The sequence below is a fragment of the Mesoplodon bidens genome (genome assembly GCF_964165515.1).
Source record: "Mesoplodon bidens genome assembly, chromosome: 1".
In the NCBI taxonomy this organism is placed as follows: Eukaryota; Metazoa; Chordata; class Mammalia; order Artiodactyla; family Ziphiidae; genus Mesoplodon; species Mesoplodon bidens.
Window position 1 is genome coordinate 84823969 of NC_138176.1, and position 18021 is coordinate 84841989.

Sequence of the window (18021 nt, forward strand, 5' to 3'; positions counted from 1 at the left end):
CTACCCATCTCTTTGCCTGGCTAACTCCTACTAAGCAGTACCTCTCAGCCCAAGGATCATTTACTCTCCATTCTTCCCTGATAGCCCAACTTTGGATCCCATTTTATATTCTGTAAAAACATTCTCTACTTTTCTTTCAGAGCACCTATATGTGTCTAGTGGTCCACCCTTACCCTTGGTTTCACTTTCCTCAGTTTCATTTACCAGTGGCCAACCTCACTCTGAAAATATTAAATGGAAAATTCCATAAATAAGCAATTCATAAGTTTTAAATTGCACGCCATTCTGAGTAGCATGATGAAATCTCACGCTGTCCCAATCCATCCTCCTGCCCCCTATCCCCATCCCCAACCACTGACATCCTCTGCTCCTGACATGTGACCATCGACATCGTCATGGCTCCATGACCCAGGATCACCTGAAGCAGATGATCCTCCTTCTGAGGTACTGTTGGAAGATAAATAGTAGCCTAACACTATGACACAGTACCTACGTCATTCACCTCACTTCATCTCATCACGTAGGCATTTTATCATCTCATGTCATCACAAGAAGACAGGTGAATACAGCACAATAAGATATTTAGAGAGAGACCACATTCATATAACTTTTATTACAGTATAATTGTTCACTATATTGTTAGTTATTGTTATTAATCTCTTACTGTGCCTAATTTATATATTAAACCTTATCATAGGTACGTATGTATAGGAAAAAAACATAGTATATATAGGGCTCAGTACCATCTGTGGTTTCAGGTGTCTGCTGGGAGTCTTGGAATGTACCCCCCTTGGATAAGGGGGGGGGCTCTCTGTACCATTTGAGTGTTAGAAGTCCACCTTGACCAGTAGACCACAGACTGCAGGAGGAGTGGGTTGGCTCACTACTGGATCTCCAGGGTTTGGTCAGACTGACAGGGTTTGAATCCTTGTACCCTCACTTGGCAGCTGTGGGGCTTTGAATACTCAGCCTCAGTTTCTCCAATAGAAAAAATAATATTTTATTACAGGATAACCTTTTTTGTAGGGTTGTTGCAAGGATCAAATCAGAAAACGTAAAGTGTTAAATGGAGTGCCTGGCACATAACAGGTGTTCAATTTATATTGGTTATTAGTATATTATCATTGCCTTTAGGATATGTTTACTTATCGAAGGTAAAACCGTACCTGTTTCTTGAATAATTCTAAATAGTCTCTAGAAAAGTTATTGTTATCCAAGTTAGAACAGCACTTTAAAAACGTGTTTTTCACTGATAGCCTCACTGCGTTTCTCCCTAAAAGTTTTTTTTAATTGTCAAATATTTCAATGTAGCCATGCTAATATATAGTTTAATCTCTGCTTCAGAGGCTGTCTTAGAATATGTTGCATTTATTGATTTGTTATATATGTACATATATATACACTTATTTTCAGATGCTTTGAAAAATAATCCACCATTACTTTTTACCTTTTCCCCTGATATTTCTGAGTTAAACGTATTTTAAACACAGGACAAACTGGTCGGGCCTCTTGACAAAGACATTTTGTTTTTATAAACTTCGACTTTGAAGAATAAGGGTATCTTTTCCTTTTTCCTCTCTGTCTGGAAGGAAAGGAAAAAGGGATTTTTTTCCTTTTTGATGGGATTTCCACGGGGGAGCTTTTTATACTTTTAGCAGGGTCTATACAGGGAAAATACTGTTCTGTGTAAAAGGATTATGACAGTGTACAGATTTTTCACTGTCAAACACCTTTGGGTAAATGTTTATTTGAAATGAGGCACAGCATTTAAAATAGCCCTGAAGAAGCTGCATACTCTCCTTGACGACAACAACAGTTTGTGTATTAACAGTTGGCTTAACAGTGTCTGGCACAGAGAAATAAAGACGAAAATACACTTCGGCCCTGTGATATTTATAGCATTGCCAGTTTAACCATTGTGCCCTATTTAGGAATATTTTTTGAGTGAGCTTTATGTTAATGCCTAAGAACATAGTCATAAGTTGGTGGCAGGGAAGCTCATGCAGCAGAATACATGTTTGTGCTGTGCCATGGAGGACGGAATGGGAACTCACACTATAAAAATCCCCCTTAATTCTTATTCCCACTGACATAGAGGACATTGATAACAATGGGGTTGCCGCTTGGAAATGCTGTGTCATGCTTTACATGCTTTTGTAAGAAACATCGTCTTTATGAGTTTATAAATGAGAAAGGCAAAGATTCCATTTTGTCATTCTGAGTAATGCATTTCCACATATGGCAGCAACTTGTTTATATGGCTTTCCCACTGTTAGAGAGTGAGCTACTCCAGATAATGCACATATTCCAGATATCTGGAAGCTCAGCTAAAATGCATCATCACTTTACACTTTGAATCTTTCTAACTTTCATATAATGTTTGCTCTAAAAGCTAAGAACTAAAAATAATTGCCATTGTACAATAAATCAATTAGAAGTTTACATATCCTCTCTTGATTTACTTAATAGAGTCATGCCTGTTGTAACAGCCTTGTTGGAGACTCCATGTTCTCACATGAGCATCAGTTTCCAAATTTTATTGTGTTAAAATTTGTGAACACGTTGGCATTTATACCAAAGAATGCTAGACTGCCACGTACAAAGCCTTTTTAGTTTCTTCTCTTTCACTTTTTAGCTTTCAGTGCCCTGTCAGTGTGTGTGAGTGTATCTCTAGTTCCATCGCCACTCCCTTAATTTTTTGTTTCTAATCGCCTGTGGATTAGAAAACATTATTAGAATTATTTCCAAAATAATAGTAAATTGGCTTTAAGTGGTTATTCAAAAAACTGTCCTATGACTCAAGCATGAGAACTTACATTTTTTCATTTACTCAACAAATATAAGTTGAATGCCTCTTCTGTGCTTGTTATTGGACTGAGGGCAGCTTCTGTTCATTCCCAGTCACCAGCTTCATTCAGGACACTATCAGTCTTTTCCTATATTGCTTCAAAACCTACTATCTGGTCTCTGCCCCCACAAAGCAGCCAGAAGGATTAAACAGAGTAAATCCTATTACTTACCTGATGTAAATACTTAAGATTTCTGGTTGCCTTCCAGATGAACTCTCTGAGTGAATCTGCACTTCTACTCTCATTGTAACTTGGTCACACCTGGCCATTTATATATTCTTTTCTCCCTGCATGAAATGTATTCCCCATGTATTCACCTTACTAATTCTGTCCTTCCTCAGGGGAGCTTTTCTGGTCCCCTTGACTACAATAAGGTAACCTTTGTATGTGCCAATCTCAATGACTATAGCTGTCGGATTTAAATCTTTAGAGATGACTGAGTGACAACATAGAGAGGTTAATGCCTTTGAAAGAAGATCTTTATTACTTACACTTTCAGAGAGGAGGGGACATTGTGCCATGCAGGGCCACATGGGGAAGCACCAGTGTCAATCGGGATGTAGAAAGGAATGAGGGGAAAGCATAGGGCACAGTCTTTATTGTGTTTTCCATGGGAAAGCAAAGCAGGGCAGGAAAACAGTTTAGGGTTGGCTAGTTTGAAGAATTCCAGCAGGCTTTGGGGCATAAGGGCAGTCCTAGTTGTCTAGCACTTGGACCTGCATTGATTTAGGGCAGGAGAAGTATTGGCTTGGTGGGTGAGAGTTAGTTAACAAAGATGGTTGGGGTATAGACTCAGGATTGGTTTATTTGCATATGAAAGGAGTGCCCTCAGGCATATTGTTTATCATTTTAGGAATTAACTAGCTCTGGGAGGGGCAATGTCTCTCCAGCCAGAAATCCTCCCCCCTCCACCAAGATGTCAAAATATCATAAAATATAGACAATAAAAAACATGATTAATACACTACCCTGTCACCTACTGTGGTACAGTACATATCTCACTGTGTTGCTTACATCTCCCAAACTTGCTAAATTGTAGGCTTCTTGAGAGCAGAGATCTTGTCTGTCTTGTTCACTACTGTAGCCCCATTGCCCAGGGTAGTGTCTCTTGCTTGGCAGATGCTCAGTAAATATTAGTGGAATGAAAAAAAAAATGAATGGACACCTTTCTGTCTGGCATATGTGGTTAGTGTTTCACCTGGAAAGCATAGCATTTTTTTCCAGATACAGATTTTTTTATTTGGTTTAAATGTGAGGGTTTTACTTCTGTCATAACTCTTATTTCACTTGTCACTGTTCATTTATTGTCCATACTCCTGGAGCTCCAAGAGGTTGGGTTCCTTGTTCCCCACATGTAGGAAACCCCAGCATTTAGCAGTGTCTCCATTAAAATCACTCAATTGTGCTTCAGCAATTAAAAGTGAGTATTTTACTTTCTACATTGTTGTTTTCACATAGAAAATCCATTAAATGCTCTGAAACAGAAAATAAATAAATAAATAAATAAATAAATAAATAAATAAATGTGAGTTGTTTTTTTTTTTTCCTTTCCAACTAAGTAAAGTTTAATTTGGCTCCGCATAATGTATATGATTTACAACTCTATGAAGAGACCAACACATCTCTATGTTCCTTGCGTTAGCCAGTGGTTCTTTACCAGGGGCAATTTTGCCCTGTGGGGGGTCATTCCGCAATGTCTGGAGACAGTTTTGGTTCTCACAGCTGGCATCTAGCTGATAGAGTCCAGGGATGTTGCTATATATCCTATAATGCACAGAATAGTCCCCTGCAACAGACAGTTATCCAATCTAAAATGTCCATAGTACTGACATTGAAAAACCTTCTGTTAGAGGGTGATGTGTTTGACCGGTTTACCTAAAAACACCTCACACATCCAACCATGTTCCCCGACTTCTCCACGAAGCAATACAAGCTAATTAGCTGATATCTTAGAGGTAAAGACAGCAGGCCTGAGGGGAAAAGTAATTTTTAGAGGAGGACACATGGCAAGCTGCAAGAGAGGGGTTCAGTATTTGAGCAGACACCGTGAAAGGAAATCTAAGTGGATTGATACATAGCATGGTGACACTGAGGTCTGGGCTTAAAATGAACACTGAAATTATAGGCTTTTTAACTGACAGTTAAAAGGTATGACTTTAAGTTAACATAAGTCATGTGGGGGGAAAGGAACAATCATATAGTGCTTATAATTCCAGAAGTGCTCTCTTTAAAACTGGAGTTGTCTTCTTAAGCTTAACATGCTGCCATTGATCACAGCAATGCTGTCGCATCTTTTCGGAATGGTCTTCAGGGCTTGTGTCATGCTCTTTTGAATAACATCAGAAGTTGCAAGCGTTGCCCTTTTAGGCAGGAATTTGCTTTGGGGGGAAAAATCAAGTCATTTGGACCTAAATATGATGAATAAGGAAAACCATCCTTGCTCCTAATACCATGTTCATAAAAATTGAGGACAGGCTATAAACTATATGAATCTGACTTTAAAGGCAATTCTAAAAAGGAGTTTTAGAAATGTCTTGAGCTAAGTCATTGTCATTGGAGTGTAACCTCTCAGGATGACCATTTTCAGGAGAAATGCTCATACTGAGGTATGAGTGTTAGCAAAACATTACTTGATATTCATATTGATTTCAGTGCCACAAATATATGTGGAAATAATGCCAGGTTTGCACACAACCAAATTTCTGTCAGCATGAGAATGTTTAGGACAGGTCTTATAGTGCTTTTTATATGTAAAAGTTTCAATTTTTTTCTTTTCCCCAGTTTTATTGAGATATAATTGACATATATAATTGTATTCATTTAAGGTACACAAGATAATGACTTGATATATGTATATATTGCAAATGATCACCACAGTAAGTTTAGTTAATATCCATCACCTCACATAGTTACAATTCTTTTTCCTTGTGATGAGGACCTTTAAGATCTACTCTTCTAGCACTCTTAAATATACAATATAGGGACTTCCCTGGTGGCACAGTGGTTAAGAATCCACCTGCCAATGCAGGGGGACACGGGTTCAAGCCCTGGTCTGGGAAGATCCCACATGCCGTGGAGCAACTAAGCCCGTGAGCCACTGGGCCTGCGCTCTAGAGCCCACATGCCACAACTACTGAGCCTGCGTGCCACAACTACTGAAGCCTGCATGCCTAGAGCCCGTGCTCCACAACAAGAGAAGCCACCGCAATGAGAAGCCCGTGCACAGCAACGAAGAGTAGCCCCTGCTCGCCGCAACTAGAGAAAGTCCACGTGCGGCAGCGAAGACCCAACGCAGCCAAAAATAAAATAAAATAAAATAAAATACTAATAAATAATAAATAAATAAATAATTTTAAAAAATAAATATACAATATGGTGTTGTTAACTATAGTCACCATACTGTACATTACATCCCCAGAACTTATTAATCTTATAACTGAAAGTTTGTACTTCAGTACATATCATCCATTTTTCGCACCCAACACCCCACCTCTAACAACCACCAATCTGTTCTCTGTTAAAGTTTAATTTTTAAGTTGTGATACCACACATACTTCAAAATCTGGGAATTTCTACTTTAGGCAAGGAGGTATTTAAACTTTTTCCTCAGATGTCAACTTCACTTTGGCCACATAGACCTAATTTAGGATGGCTTTTCAACATCAAATCAAGTGCATGTCTAGTGCACTTGAGATAGGTTAGTGTTATAGGAGAAGAATTGATAAAACTACAAGTCTACTCCTAGTAGAGTAGCAATGCATCACAGTTTGCCAGGGAGAGACCTGATTTTAAAATGGAAAGTCCTGCTTCCTGGGAAACCCCTTAGTCCTAGGCAAATCGAGATGGTTACCAAACTCCCAGTCGCTTAGCTAACTCCTCTGTTCTTTTTGGACGATCTACAGTGAAAACAAAACAGTGCCTTCCCATAATAAATAAAGGAAAAGGACATACCCCTATTGGGAGTAGCATAGCAACTCAAGTCAAACAGCAACGTATGTTAGCTGAAAGTAGGCTGAGCTAATGGCTAACTTTTATGCTGATTCAAACTGAAGTCAGAAGTTCTATTTCATGGCAATGCTGCAGGCCATGTTTTACCAACCAATAACAACAACTGCAATAACAAAAAATAAAATAAAATTTTATGTTTCAACCATCATGCTTATCATATTTGTTTTGGTTTTTAGGAGAGCTATTTCGACAACTAATGTCCTTGGGCAAGGAAAAAAGAGGTTACTTAGTTCTTCAATGGCTTTGTACAGTGGATCTAGCAATTATATACAATGCTTGAAAAATGAATTATGGTGGAGTTTAGCTGAAAGTTAACATTAAAAATATACATCATCGGGCCTCCCTGGTGGCGCAGTGGTTGAGAGTCCGCCTGCCGATGCAGGGGATACGGGTTCGTGCCCCGGTCCGGGAGGATCCCATATGCCGCGGAGCAGCTGGGCCCGTGAGCCATGGCCGCTGAGCCTGCGCATCCGGGGCCTGTGCTCCGCAACGGGAGAGGCCACAACAGTGAGAGGCCCACGTACCGCAAAAAAAAAAAAAAAAAAAAAAAAAATATATATATACATCATTGAGGGGGCATTTAGGGTTATGCAGATAGGAAAGCAGATGGTGTGGCAGTGAAGCACTGGGGTCTGGAAGAGCTGTGTTGGCATCCTGCCTTAACTGGTGTATGACTTTGAACTAGTTGCTGGCCTCTCTAAACTTCAGTTCCTTCATGAAACAAACAGGCACAATTATGGTACTTATCTCCTGGAACTGCTGTTTATTAAATGATAATGAATGTACAATACTTAGTACTGTGCCCAGCATGTAGTAAGCATGAAATAAATGTAAACCGTTATCATTTGCACCTGCCAAAAGTTTCTGTAATAGTATATTCCGACTGTATTTAAGAGTCATGTTATTTCTTTAATTTCTTATTTCCTATCCATTACTCTTTGTAGAAGGATCTTGTTTAAGAAATGTACAAAGAACACAAAGAATTCTGATAAAAGATGTTTTGCTATGTATCATTCTAGGTCCCAAAGATCAATGTAGTGTTACTCTAAGAGAATATTGATAGGAAAAAATCACCCATGACACAAAACCCTTGGCTGTCCCAAATCAGGATGAGTTAAAGAAAGAAAAAAAGAAATTCTAAAAACTAAAACCAAACAATTAGAAGAAAAAAAAGTCAGTAAGTATTAGAACCAGATTTGAACTACTAGTGTATCGTGCAAGCAACTTTATGTATATCTTAGGCAAGAGCCATTGAAACATCTTACTTGGGACAAGAAAGCAAGGTGTGTATTAAGATAAAGACGTTAGAAACCAAGTAATAACAACCCAAGATAGTTGCTATACAGGTTTTAAAAAGCAAGATAATGTGCCCAAATTGTCCTGTATATTTATCTCCAAAGTTCCATAACATTATGACTTCAAAACTAGTGTGTTACATATATGTAATTGAAATAGTCAACAATTTGTCCCTCAAAAGCTTCTCTTATAGCTGTTTTGAAAGCAGCTATTGACTGAATAGTTTAACACTGTTTAAAACCATTATCAGGAAAATACCTGGAAAAAGCAAGATGTGACTTTGAAGGTTTAGAAAGAAAGGTAAGACATGAGGCAAAACCAGCACTTTCTTGCCAAATGAGGGCTCAAGATGTGCTGTTTGGTGAGCTCCAGTGCTATTTGGAATACAGCTGACAGATGATTAGGAGAGGTCACTGACTATCTCATTTTTTCTGTGACCCAGTTTTAGAATTCTGCCACCCACAAAGAAGAGAACAGCTCTCAAAGGATTCCATACTCTGGCAATCAGACCCCGGGTTAGCCTCTGCTTTCCTACGTGAGCCTCCATGTCATTTGCTCACTCTCTGTTGCATTCTAACCGTAAATTTAAGGCAGTAAATGGTTATTCCTTTTATGTTTTTTAAACTTTATTTGAATTGGTACAGTGCATTTTCTGTCTTCATTAATATTGTTGGAGATTGTAAAATCCTAAAATGTTACACTAAGGTATGTTAGTCTCCTTATAATTTCCTCTAACATTTCAAATTCATCATAAAATAATTGAGCATGTTCTCTTTTCTAAATGTCTTATGTAAAGTGCTGAGAGAGTGCCATGGGTATTTTAAGAATGAAATCAATAGAAGGTTTTCTATTTTTCTGTAAAAATCAGTATGGTTAAAAGGAATACATTTAGGCTAGGACTTTTGGGTCAAGCACTTAGAGTTGACCAATTTTTTACTGAATTGATTAGTTGTCTTACTCTTGTGAAGATACAGCTAAAATTTTTAACCAAACACTCTTCTTAATCTCTCTGTTCTATCAAGATGAGGTTTTTTGTTTTTTTTTTTCCCGCTGGTGTTTCAGGTTTTATAACAGATCACATTTTTACTTGGCTTCAAATCAGTTTAATTCATCTTTAGGCAGACTGACTGAATTCTATGAACTTCAGAGTCTCTGGTGATAAACTTCTCTGTCATCTCTGTATTATCTCTTTTACAGCCAGATGGGGAAAATGGTTTACATCAGGCACAATGTATATTTGAACAATAAGGTCACAAGCAGAGATATATTATCTTTTATGGGCAGTGAGATATGTAACGTGTTACAGCCTTCCCCTTTAAGCTACATAGCAAATGGGACACAGCACTTTGTTTTTATGCCTGGATTCCCATACGATATTATTTTCTAAGCACGTTCATGTTAACAACCTGAGCCTTATTTAAAGCAGCATTTCCTCTTAAAGTGTAGAGGAGGAGGATGACCTTCATTCCAGTCCTCTTAAGTTTGATAAAAGCCACCCGAAATAAGTTTATTGCCTCAAACTCTGCTCTTATCCTCTGTGTCTTCAGTTCTCTTCCTCTCTCTGTATGGGAGGAATCAGCATTCTATTAAAAGGCCTGGCCCAGAAGAAGTAATCATCACACTTCTGCTTTTGGATCTATTCCTTTGTTAAAAGGCAATTTTGAACTATGTGGAAAAGTAAAACAATTTAAGGGAATGGAACAGTTTAATTCTAGCATGTGGAATATATCTTAAGTTCTGGTAGGAAGTGCTTCCATAGCACATTTTTTTTTTTTAAAGAAGGACAGTGTAGCTTAGGAATTGGCATGATTTAAATAATAATGAGAGACTAGATATAATTATCACCATAACCTAACTTGCTTTTTATTTAATGTCACCCTAGTTTGGGGGATCTGATTATGTTTGGCATTTCCAGCAAAACATAAAGAATTTTAAATGTCTATAATAGTCCAAAAGAATACTTCTTTGGCTAATTAACTCTGGAAGCAAAAGAAAAAAAAATAAACAACAAAAAAAACCTTCTTTTCCCTCTGTAGAATTGTTTAAAGAGAGGTTCAAAGTGTTTGGTTTAGAGCTCTGTTTCACTTAATATTTCCAGCAGTGGTTTATGAAAGATGGAATTTTAAAAGTTCATTGATGGCACTAACATGGTCCAGATTGTTAAGATCTTGATTCATAGGAACAAAATTAAGAACAAATTAATCAAATACAGGATAAAAATCAGCAGTAGGAATAAAAAGTAAATTTTCTTAAGGAAGAAAAGAAGCAGCTGGGACATACGATGCTCGGGAACCATGTTTTACCATGGCTGAGTGGTTCTCAAACTCGAGAGTGGATCACAGTAATAACCTGGGGGCTTGTTAAACCAAAGATCACTGTCTCCCACCCTACACATTTCTGATTCAGTAGGTCTGGGGTAAGGTCCAATAATTTGCATTTCTAGTAAGTTCTAAGGTCCAGGAACCACAGTTTGAGAACTACGATTCTACCAAAACAGGCCCTCCTGGGGTCACAGTGCAAACTGAGCGCTCTCCTGCCCCAGGTAACGTCCTTCTGCTGCCCCAAAATGAAAAAGGGGGGATTTTCTCCTTTAAATACCACATTCCCTGAATCATGATCATTGCTCACTTTCTCCACCACATTTGTCCCCTAATTGTACATGGGACATTCATATAAATATACAAGTTTTTATTACAGTGTGAAAGAATTGATGTATTATATGTCAATTTACAATGAAGGTAAATTACAAACACACCATGTCATGTTACTTGGTTAACTTGTCACAGGCTTAAAGCATTGAATAAGCACTTAGACTTGCTCCTCTCTGGTTAGCAGTAAAGGATCTTTCTAGATCTAACCCACTGGAGAGTTTTAAAATAACAAAGCCTGGGTCCCATCCCAGATGAATTACATAAAAATCTCGGAATGGGGACCTGGTAATTAAATCCCTTTCAGGTAGTTCTAGTGAGTAGCCAGGGTTAAGGTAGCCATGGTTACCAGTAGCCATTGGTAACTCTAACCATGTATTCTCACTGGTTATCAGTGAGGTGAGATCGTCCCCATGGGGGTAAAAATTAGTTCCCTAGGGGCAAAAAAATACCTTAGCTGTTATACTGGTTTGTGGGTCTCCAGAGTGCCACAGCACGTACACATGTGTGTAGTATATCTGTAGTATTAGCATTTCATGGGTTGGGGACAATTAGGAAAAAACACTCCCTTAGAAAATGATCATGGAAAAAGGTTGAGAAATACTACCCTAACCCAGGTAGACTGCTGTTAGTTTTCAATACTTCAACTTCACTCTAAAATGGAACACAAATCTTTTTGGGTGCTCTTATAGATATTGGTAGGGAAAAATAGCATTTAGAAATTCTACTACATGTTGATCACCTAGCTAGGTGCTTTTACATATAGTATCAAGTAATGCTATCCTGCATTTTCCCTCTAGAATGTACATAAAAATTATACTTAGTTTTGTTTCATTCTGGCATCATAATATTTATATTGAAAATAACTCCTGTCTTCATGAAGCTTACAGAAAAATTCCATTTGAATCTGTAAGGCAACCAGGTGGCTTCAAATTGCTTTCACGCTAAACCACTATCAAATGCATGTAATGAAGTTCAGAAAACAACATTCCATTAAAAGAAATCACAATAGAAAACAACCTTCGTATCCTTGTCTCAATAGTATATTATTTATCTAAAGAATCATAGAAAATTATTATTTCATTAATTTATGGTAATACAGCTTTACAGTATAACTTAAGACTTGAATATATAGTATATTTGTAGTATAACTTTGCTACAAAAAGGCAAGTATATTAAAAAATATATATGGTTGCATGTATCCTTTTGCTATTTGCAAGGGTACGGATTTGTTTTAAATGTACTCAGGATTTTGTTTATATTCAGGTATGGTGAGGCCAACAGATCGGGAGATAATTGCCATTGAAAAGATATAGTTGACCCTTGAACAAAGTGGGAGTTAGGGTCTCCAACCCTCCTTGCATTTGGAAATCACGCATAACTTATAGTCAGCCCTCTGCATCCACGGTTCCTCATCCTTGGATTCAACCAACCATGGATCCTGGAGTATTGTTATATTTACTGTTGGAAAGAATTCTCATATATGTGAACCCACACAGTGTTGTTGAAGGGTCAACTGTAGTTTGTCACTCACAGTTCCCAAGGGGAGGGGACATGCCATACCATGAAGGGCCACATGGGGAACAACCCGGGTTGGTCAGGAGGAGGGGTGAGAGGGAGACCTTGGGCAAAGCCTTTACGGTGCTTTCCAGGGAGGGAATGGGCAAGGCCAGGTGAGCAGGTTTAGGATTGGATAGTCTGAATGATTTTGGAGGGCTCTGGATTATCAAGGTGGCCCCTCGCTGTCTGGCACCTGGCCCTGAGCTGATTAAGGCAGAGGTGAGCAGGTTTAGAACTAGATAGTCTGGATGATCTTGGAGGGCTCTGGATTATTAAGGTGGCACCTCGCTGTCTGGTACCTGGCCCTGAGCTGATTAGGGCAGAGGAGTGCTGCCTCCTGGAGCACTGAACAGAGGAGGCAGGTGGGGGTGTGCGCTCAGAATCGGTCGCTCTGCATCAATGTCGTGCTCAAAGGCAAAGCACATTGTTCACTATCTCTAGGAATTAGCTAACCTGGGAGAGGCAGTCCCTCTCTAGTCAGTGAGGTCCCCGATGTTAGAGCATCAAGAATATAGAAGATAAGAAGATATAGTTAATGTAGTTAAATATAGTTAATACAGGGTTGTGTCCCAGAAAGTCAGAACCATAAACTAAATCAGCTGTGGAAAAGGAGAAAGATATTCAAACGTGCAAATAATGTAACCAGGCACTCTGAAGGTCCATTTCTACACAAGTACGTAGAAAGTTTTACCCAAGTATAAAGTTATTCAAGGCTTCATGCTATTGCATAGATAAATCTAGAAAAATCACTAGTCCTAAACAGTGAGATATGTTGGGAGGGAGCTGGGGGAGGGAGGATTTGACTGACATTATGGCCTAATTAATTCTGTCCCCTGTCTTCTTTCTCTATGTACTTGGTTTGTGCAGAGACAGAATATAACGATGGAAGTTCAGAGCAGACACTTTCTGTTACCAGACAGGACCAGTACATAAAGAGAAAACAGTTTGTTGGGACGCAAGTGCGAAAATATATAGCTTCCAAATAGGACCAGGAGTTTTATTACTGCTGTTATGTTATTTTTACTGTTCAACAAAAAGAAGGCAACATTGTATCCTGAAAAGAAACTAAAGTGTACAGTAAAGTAGGCCAGGGCTGGAATTCTAACTCAGCTGTTTACTGTGTAATCTTGGGCTATATATGTTACTTCTCCAAACATAAGGTTTTTCATCATAAAATGCAAATTACATCTAGTCTTGAGATTGGAAACAATTAAGAAGCAAAACATAGGAAACAGATGAAGATTTAAATATAAAAACTTTTAAAAACTAAATTAAGCTGAATTTGAGGATGTGGCCAAGAGATTGGAAACAATTAAGAAGCAAAACATAGGAAACAGATGAAGAGTTAAATATAAAAACTTTTAAAAACTAAATTAAGGGCTTCCCTGGTGGCGCAGTGGTTGAGAGTCCGCCTGCCGATGCAGGGGACACGGGTTCGTGCCCTGGTCCAGGAAGATCCCACATGCCGCGGAGCGGCTGGGCCCGTGAGCCATGGCCACTGAGCCTGTGTGTCCGGAGCCTGTGCTCTGCAACAGGAGAGGCCACAACAGTGAGAGGCCCACGTAACAGAAAAAAAAAAAAAAAAAAAAAAACTAAATTAAGCTGAATTTGAGGATGTGGCCAAGGTGGATAGACATAATGAGCTTCTTAATATTTCATCCCACCATTAAACTTCGCCACCCAGGCTCAGGCAAAGAGCCTGCTCTTTTTTTTTTTTTTTTTGGCCGTGCCTTGCGGCTTGTGGGATCTTGTTTGCCTGACCAGGGATTGAACCCGGGCCCTGGCAGTGAAAGTGCAGAGTAGTCCTAATCACTGGACCGCCAGGGAATTCCCAGCCACTCTTCTAAACTTATCACATGATCTAGCTGAGAACAGATCCTGGGTAAGTTGTCTCCTGAGCTGGGAAGAGCAAGAGGAGGTCTGACTTGAGCTGGGCTTGCTCAATCCCTGCTCCCAGTCTCATCCATCAAGCAAGGCCCTCTTCCTCCTCCTCCAAGAGTGAGTGAGGAGTGGTAAAGAGGAGACAATAGGTCCCTACCTCCCCACCCTGGAAAAATTAGAAGTGGGGGAGGAAATCTCCCTATACCACTTTGAAGATGATTATGAAGATATACTACAGATAAGATATGCAAGATGCCTAACCAGAGCAATAGGCATTTTCAATAGAAAGAGATAAATTCACCAAGACTTCATTTATCACATATAGCTTATTCCTTCTTCTGGTATTGAATTTAGTGAAATAGCTCTCTTTTTTTTCTCTTATATAATATTCAACACTAAACTTTTTATTTATGAGAAAAGGAGATATTCTGTCTGAATCCGAGTTACTTGTAATTATGTATTCTGAATTAACTCATTGATTTTATATATAATTCTCAAATTCCATTCCAGTAAGAGTGTAGACTGGTAAAAAAAAAAAATGCCAGAAATAATGTAATAGCAATCTGTAAACACAAGTATTAAATCTTACTATTCAGTTGTTTTTGTTGGTACTTTAGTTGATCACATTGAATGGTAGGTATTTAATTCATCTTTCCAGATAGAACAATTAGGCACCTTCTCATTATTACACATACAAGTCAACAAAGGAGAATTTGGTAGCTTTCAACAATGATACTGACATATACTATTTATGAAGTGTTTTATAAAGCTTCAGGCCCTGTGCCAGGTGCTTTATAAAGCTTTATTTCTAGTCCTACAACAACCCCGGAAGGAATTATTATGCCAATTTTATAGAAGAGAAAACTGAAGTTCAGAGAGGTTGAGTAATTTTCAAAGTTGCAGATACAGATTGAAACTAGTAAAGTCAGGATTCTAACACAGAACGCTGCAAAGCCTACATTTTTTCCTTTAAATAAGTCCTGCCTCCCCGCCACCCCCGAAGAACCTAACGTGTAAAGAAAGAAAACAAGGTTGTAGTTCCATTAGCATAACTAATAAGTGACCTTGGCACTTCATTTAATGGAAGTTTTGTAATAAGGGGTAGGAAGACAACCCTCACATATGAGTTTAAACACATGATTCACTTTGAGCTAAAATGTTTAGCTCATTCATCCAAACTATGTTGAGAGTTCAGAGAAAATGATAAAAGTTCTCCTGCATTTATTATAATTTGAAGCTTTTAATGGGCACACCATTGTTTCTCAAGTTCACTAATACCCTGTACTTCTCCTTTCATAGGATTCATCACATTGGGACAGGATAGGTGCTCATTATTCATTGATTATTTGAATGCACTAATTAATGACTAAAGGCATACAGGTCTCAGAAATGGTGTTAGAGGGTATTAACTTCAGGCAAGAACAGGAGAGATTCTGCAGGACCCAACCTTTCTCCAACTATAGCCATTCCTTTTGAAAATCAAAAATTGCTCATAACTGTGCACACCATGAAGCTTTGAACACTTTGTGCCATGTACAATATCTATTGTTGTATTTTCATAATTTTCATGTGTAACTGCAAAACCACCCTGCTTATTATAGACTCCTAGGAATTAATATAGACTGCCAAAGATCACCAAAGTGAAGACCATAAGCCAGCATGAAATTGAGTATTGATGAGCTCCATGGAGAATCAGAGGTACTGATCTCTCTTGGTCCTCTCCAGTGAATTTTTCTCCAACAAAACTGAACTCCTCTGGGCTTGGTGAGGAATGCATTAGAATGCAAAAAGGTGGAGCAGATCCTGTGTCCCTTTCACCCCTCCCAGAAGGCCAGGATTCCTGCTCAGGTCCTTGTCCATCTCCCTGCTCCTGACACATGGCCCATATCTGTCTACATGGTGTCTATAGCTCTCTCCTCAGATTCTGCCTATAACTTCTCTTCGGCATCACCAATTATGTATGCTCGTCTCATATAGGTTTTACTGTGTTATGTTATAAAATCACATTTTAATTTCAGTGTTCTAAAAGATTTAAGTACATAAATTTTCATGTAATCATATTTTACCATCTGTACACATCTTTAAAACAAAAGAAGGCGTTTAAAAAAAAGGCAATTTGCCTACAGATGTGCCTTAAATGTCTTCATCATTTAACAGTGCTTTTTTTCCCTCCCATTTCTCTCTCTCTCTCTCTTTTTTTTAACTTCAGGAAGATTATTCATGGGGAAAGTCCTAGATCCTATTTCCAAACCGAACACAAATTGTAATACAAAGCATCCTTTTATATAGACTCATCATTGCCATCTAGGGAATATTTATGTCTCAAATGTGAAAGGATGTTCAACTAAAAATGGGCATTTCTATTCTGGTCAAAGTCTTAACTGAAATTAAGTCTGCTGCCCATCTCTCTGTCTTAGAAGAACACTCATGTTAAGTCAGGAAAAGAATGAGAAGCTGAAGGAATTCTAGGCATAATTCAGGCACAAAACTGAGCTAGAGAGAAACATATTCTTGAAATAGATGGTATGTCCACACTCCCCAAATTAACTGGTTAGTTGATTAACTATCTTTTCAGATATATAGATATAGATGTTGATATAGATATAATGTGTGTGTGTATATATAGATAGATAGATATGTTTATCTAGCTAGCTAGCTAGCTATACGTGGGGAAATATATAAGGAAGAATAATAGCTAACACTTACAAAGTACTTATTATGTGCCGGGCACTGTCTAAGCATCTTACACATATTATGTCTAAGCATCTTACACATATTAACTCATTGAATCCCTATGATAAGTCTATGAGGGGAGTATAATATTATCCACAGTTTTACAGATGAGAAAACTGAGGTGTAATAAAATACATTGTCCAAGATCACATAGATAGTAAGTGATGAACCCAGACAGTCTTGCTCTAGACTTCATACTCTTTACCACCATGCCAAACTGCTTCTGTTCTCAGAGAAAGTACAACATAATGGGAAATTTAAATGTTCACATGTGAGAAGCTAAATGATAACTCAGTTCCACAATATGAAATGTCCCACAATAGTGTGTCTTAGGTGGCGCATGGGCTCTGAGGCCATGAGAGCTGCAGATTTAGAGAATGTGTTTCCCTTGCCTATTTTACTCTGGACTGAAGTAACCAGGAGAAGATTTTTAGGAAGAGAAGAATTGAAGAATTGGGCCTTTTTAACTGAAAGAATTGGATGAGAGAAGCAGAGAACAGAAGGCATTCTAGGTGAGAGGAAGGGCTTGAGCCAATATTCAGAGATCAAAATGAACAAAGCATTACTACAGGGGAGGAGCAGGAAGACCAGTCTACCCAAAGCAACAGGTTCAAGTAGAGAAAAATAGATGTGTTTCCAAAGGTTGCTTAAATCCAGATGTTACAAGGATGTGACTCTCAGGCAAAGAATTTGGACTTCATTTCATAGATAAAGCAGAGCTGTCTTAAGAGGTCAAGCGCAAGAGTGGGAAAGTAAAAAAAAGTATTTGGGGAATACTAATTTGGCAACCATGTGCAAGAATAGAAGGGATAAGAAAAAGGAAACAGGGCCTTACTCAGAAGTTTGTGCATTTTTCAAGATGAGGGCCTGGAATTCAATAGATATATTTTAAATAAATAAAAAAGAAGGCATACATTCTAGAACTATTACTAAGGAAATAGGAGGAATTGTATGAACTGTTCTGGAAACCTAAGGGAAATCATCAAAGATTATTTCAAAGGTTTTTAACCTGGGAAACACAGAGTAAGATGGAATCCAAATGAAAA

The 18021-nt window shown here is 38.4% G+C and overlaps 1 protein-coding gene across 3 annotated transcripts in view; it reads left to right on the forward strand.

The window, feature by feature from the left end:
* SYNPO2 (synaptopodin 2) overlaps nt 1-18021 on the forward strand; it is a 170029-nt gene that overhangs the window by 41129 nt on the left and 110879 nt on the right. The window lies entirely within an intron of this gene.